The sequence below is a fragment of the Opisthorchis viverrini genome (genome assembly GCF_000715545.1).
Source record: "Opisthorchis viverrini unplaced genomic scaffold opera_v5_88, whole genome shotgun sequence".
Lineage (NCBI taxonomy): Eukaryota > Metazoa > Platyhelminthes > Trematoda > Opisthorchiida > Opisthorchiidae > Opisthorchis > Opisthorchis viverrini.
Window position 1 is genome coordinate 1,458,952 of NW_008751745.1, and position 5,939 is coordinate 1,464,890.

A 5,939-nucleotide genomic window follows, 5' to 3' on the forward strand; every position below is an offset into this window, starting at 1 on the left:
GATCTCGCTTTGGAATATTGGTAACTCAGGTGCATTCGTTGGTAGTTAATCAGGTGGCTGTTAATCTGTGTAGCGAACTTGGCAGTTAACTCACCCACGCTCAATCATCATTCGATGGGACATCATCAGTGCGCTTTTGGGTGGACAGTTTCTCTCTTCATGCTTGGGCTTATAAGTTTTGCAAAGAGCAGGGTTTAGCAATACCGTGGTCGCCTGTTTATGATCACCTCACTTGAAGCCTGATTGGTCTAGTCGCGCGCACGTTGCCACAAATTTCTGCAGAAAGTGATGAGCACTAGATCGTCGGTCACTGTCCAATCATGCGAGTCGTTCTCTCCTACTGTGACAGTTATGGAGTGCTTTGACTAAAGTTTTCACCGATTGAATAGGTCGTTCCTCATGTGTATGACGTGTGTTGTATGTCCATTGAGGTCACCTAGTTGGTAACCCCGTGATTCCGCTGCGAGGCTTATAGGCTGGAAATGCAGTTATCTGGCCGATCAAACTTTACTAGCCTGATGAGCTCCGAATAAATTGAACTGCTGCATGTGACTGCGGAACTGAAACATTTACAATTAGCTAAACTCTTTGTTGGGACTGTTCGATTTTTTGTGGCGTTGACACAATGAACACCAGAAAAGGTTAGGCTGACAATTTTCAAGTAGGACCTAGCAGTTTGAGTGTCAACCGGATTTCCGAGAAACGCCAGCTTAGCAAATCCTGAAAAAAGCATGATCTTCTATTTATATTACTGTGAACTTTTCTAAGCATACATCATTCGTTCAGCTGTAGCGCCCTTTTGGTGCCTAACTGCCTAACTGTCACCCTAAGGTTGCACGAAGGCTGGGATACTGCCAGGTCGCCCAAGCCTAGACAGGGGAAGTCGAGATGTAGAGGTCGGGTTCGAACCATGGACCTTCCGATCAGTAAATTCGCGCTCTAACCACTTGGTCCATCTCGCTCATCATTCTGAGTTTGGACATTCCCACTTCCAGGTCATCTAGTCACAAACACGGTTGTTTTAATAGCCTGACCTCTCTTAGCCGATGGATTGTAGATATTACTGAATCGCTTCGGAAAGATGCATTTTGAAGTAACCTACTGATGTTGCGGAGACCAACTTGGATCCATCCGATTTGGCGTATAACTGAACAACCTGGACGATGACCACGGCTTCATAAAAACGTCCAACTTTTGCGAATTTCTCGACTTATTTGTTCGGACAGAAAGCAAGCAATGGCTTGAGAGTCTCGACTACAATTCGTGCGTAATATACGTAGTGTAGGACCCCAAAGAGGCCACTCCGTTTCGGGACGTTTCTCTCGTGGGATGCACAGGATCTTGTCCTCGTAGTTTCGGAGCATTTCCCCGACAGCTGCTTCGAATCATATCAGCGAAAAATTATTAACAAGATCTGAGTATGTTAGGCGAACTAAAACTTCTCTGTATGCATGTGGGACAACGGTGGACGTGTGAAAGCCACAGAAGAACTTCATTATTTGTTGTCGTTTGGTTGGACGTGATTTTTGGCCTAGAGCTCCGTTTGCTCTCAGACGTCTTGGAAGCTTCTTTGGCAACATTGTCGAAACACAACTTTTACCTTTACCAGTTACTCCGACGTGATACACTGCTCATACGGTTGCTGAAAATTCTTCGACAGCCCACGACCGGTTTCGCTCTTCATGGGGCTCATCAGGCAGGCGCAGTTCTCGAGTTTCCATCAACCTTATGTTCTGCTGGGGACCGGATTGCACAAAATTAGCGAAATGCACTCACTTGCAAACAAATTTGGATTTTCCAGGGACTCACCTGGAACCCAGCTGCATCTCTCGTTTACGAGAGATCCTCACTGATTTAATCATTACACCCAACTTGGAATTACTGAGTAAATATTACAGAATGCTTTATGAGCATACCTCATTAAGTGAGGTAATATGATGGCACCCTGTGTGAGCAGGTTGATACCCGATATTCAGCTGGCTACTATGTCATTTTGTTATCGTTTGCGCTAAATAAATGATTCTGATTCATGTTGACCCAGCACTACTCGTAAGGTTGCTGAAATGGCCTCGACAACCCATTACGAATTTCACCTTTCTTGAGTGAAATTAGGTGGGCGTGGTCCCGGATTTTTCATCAGCCTTATTTTCTGCTCAAGCACAAAACTGTACACCCAACTGCACACTGATGATGTCTCCTCGTATGGTGACGAAACGTTTGCAAGCCAACTGCCAAGCTCGGCGAACAGATCAACAGCCAAAAAACTGTGCACACTTGACCAGGTGTTAATGGAGACCCAGCTGGATCTCCCCAATATGATAATAGTACTAATTGAACCTTATACTATATTAATTTGTAAATGGATGTTAATTTATAATAATTGAGTCTTGGTGATGTTACCTCGCCCGGATTGTTTCGTACTCTACTGATTTAAAGACTAGGAATTGAACATCCGCATGAAATCAAACCGGGTCGGTTGACATGTCAACTGCAGACAAGCCCCACATAGGTGCCGAAACAAATTTTTCTAAACACGTGATCACTAGTATTTCAGATTGACAAAAATCGAAGGTATGATAAATCCAGTAGACAGACGGATCGAAAACGGATTACTATATGGATGAAAAATGCGGTGAACTTAATTTTCCGAACATGGCTCGTTAGTTTCCGTTGGTTCAATCGATTCCTTTTGAGAGCATATGTAACACAACAATGGTGTAATTAGTTTTCTGACCAATGGAAAAGTGCCACGTACATCGGCGTTTAACCGCGGTGCTGTAGTTAAACCTGAACACGGTTAGCAAGTAGGACATAGTTCGATTGGACAGCAGAGACAGATTTTCCGGATGATGGCCGACTATTCGGTCAGTGTTCCAAAAGTCACATGATGGTGCTACTCAGTAGTTCATAGGTTTCTGCTCCTAGCCGTACAATAATGACGTGCGGTTTTGTACGGTTTTAACTAGATGACAGTTCATCCGAACATTCATAGTTCGTCTAGCGAACTGGTGAAAATAGTGCCAGCACTTGGCAAACAGATTTGCGAAACTGTCGAATTTTCAGTTCTCCTAAAATCCACAAACCTGGTTGCCCTTTATGACCGAAACTGAATATGACGCACTCTCACTTCCATGATACGGTTGTGACCGTAAAACTTATGTATACAAATAACCCGCTTGGTCATCAACTAGATTTGGGATGTAACGCTCTTTATTTAGTCATCTAATGCACTCACTTAGCTTCAGAGTGCTCCTCGTTTTCTCGGGTAACGTTGGTTTCGTTGAACGGAATGCGAGACATTTTTTCCGGTGCACTGTTTCATCCAAGAGGGAAATCTTTGAACCTGTTTATTGCTGTAATTGTTGTCACGGCAACCTTTTAGGATTGGGATTATTGTAAGACCAGTTATATCTCGCACGGGGGTTGAAAAACACTTCGACTGATTTGTAAATCCCCCAGATAATCGGACTTATTACTGTTTACCAATCCGCGTGGAAGAACACAAGTAAACACCAAATAAGAGTGGCCTGCAGGCGTTATGGCACAAGGGGCGTGAACTCGGTACCCTGCATTCCAAAGAGGCAAGAGGTGTACTGGTTTGCGGATTCACCCGTTATATTGTCCCTTCAGGACAACTTGCTGAGATTAGTGTTGATTAGTGCATTGAGATTAGTGTTGAGACGAAAAAACGCATGTATTGACATCTAGGATGGAAACGGCAGTAAAATCATATGGTTCCGCCAACACAAACTTTCAGTTTTGTTATGACGTTTAAAATAAACCTAATCAGGTTTCTGGTCAGCAGAGCATCTACCAACGGCCCATCAGATCCAGAAATGGACATTAGTTCAAGAGCCTAGAGTCAAGGCAACTATTTCGATAACTTTCTGGTGCCACAAAAAAGGCGGGCGAAGTGATATATAACAACCTCGCAACCGAGGACCGATTTCACCAGGTTCCGAAAGCTCAATAACCCAGATGAAGGATGGGTCCAGGACTGACCTAATTTATATTTTATTTGCTGGTGGTCCGCAAACTTTGTGAGACTTGGGGCATGGCGTCTAACCTAAGGATTATTAAAGATATACCACTCGGTCGGACGCCTGGTTATTCAACCCGGCAATCGCACTTCAATGGATCAATGCTACTTGCTAGGTTCATTTGACTAAATTGTTCGACGTAACCTATCGGGTACAAACAAATATCCAAAGCCGTCAGACGAGTTGCACTCGAAAATGTTGAGGCATTTGCAGTTCGATTATGACAACGACAGGCAAGAGCAACACATGAAAGGGTGCTCCCTGGCGTTGCTTGCTGACCTCTAGCTCCAAGTAATTCATGGTTGCTTTGTTCAATGGAACTGTTCTTCCAATACTGTGTGACGCGTCTTGCCCGTGTGCAACTTTTTGCGCTAACGCGCTATAGGATTCGTCTTCGTGTGGCATCAGTGGTCATCTCTGTAGGCCTACGATCGGCACATGGGTTTGCTGATTCAAGGCTACAGGTATCCGCTGAACGACTATACGCCACGATGTCTTTTTCCTAAATTCTATGGTTCTCAAGTTCATTGAATAGGTTGTAGAAATGGGTTTGGAAGGCAGTGTGAATTCATTCAGGTTTTTATGTGGATGGATGGATAAGTATGGATTATAAACCAAGAAAATGCAGTTCTGGGGACAAAAATCTGGTTCTGATAGAATCAGTATTTAAACTGGACCGCTAAAAACTATGAATGGGTCTGATATGTTAGGCCAAACTATGATGTTCAAAATGGGCTTAATTTTGGACTTTGGTGAAAACGAGTTGAGAAAATGGCTCCCAGAGCTCACGCTAAATATTGTCAGTTTCTCAATCTAAGACGTTTGCACAAACTATTTGATCACACCTCACCGTTACGTGCGTTCCATCAGGAGTGGCACATTCTCAAATGGCTACTCGAAGCTTAGTAAGCATAGAGCAGTCATTGTCAAGCAGACATATTACAGATCGATGGTGAGTGCACGGTAAGTGACACCAGAAAGCCCGGTCGCATCGCGTGTGTACTGTCGACCCTAGATCAATAAAACGACCGCGCTGCTCCTTTCTACCCTATTCCCTGTACCGGTCCCGTATCACATGCTGGCTTGGTGACCGGTTAGGGGGTTTGAGCCGGCATGTGGCCGTACTTATTCTCACAGTTGATCCCGTAGAACTACTGAAGCACGCCGACATTTAAAACATAGCAACGGCTTCATTCGATGTTTAAGCACTGTTTACCAATGCTTCTGTTCATAAGTTTATTAATTTTACTGATTGATCCTATGTTCATTTTGCCAAAGCTACTTTGACATCCGTCATCTACACAGATTACGTATGTGCGGCAAATGTTCACTTTATATTAACCGGTACATATTGCGGACAAACACGGCCATCAAACGGGTGTCCCTTGGGACCCTTATTAACGGACAATTTCAGAGGTCATTTGGAACTAACTTTAGCGAACGCAGTAGCTTATAAACATTTCTCGATGTTCTGGTCCTATGAATGGCTTCTTGGCCCGTACCATCTATAGGAAAGCCAGGTGATGTGAACCACATCTACACTCCAAAATTTTCGCACCAATTCTCCAGGTTGCATCGATTGGTGAGGAAGCGTGAGCAGGCCGACCTCGGGGGCATATGAACAAACAAGTTACACCGTTCCAACGGCGACTTCTTAAACATACGGCCGAACTCGATGGGTTCGAAGGTAAACAAATCTGTTGGACAACAACGGAGCTAGTTTGTATAGCACCACACACGACGTTATCGGAGCTGGGGTCACTGCAAATGACATGCACAGAGACAGTATCACCAGTCAGCAGAGCGTAACTCTCATTGAAACTTGACTGTGCACTTCGCCCAGGGAATCTTCTCGCACCTCCTTAACCCATCAGCAGAGAAATGAACTAAAATCATAGG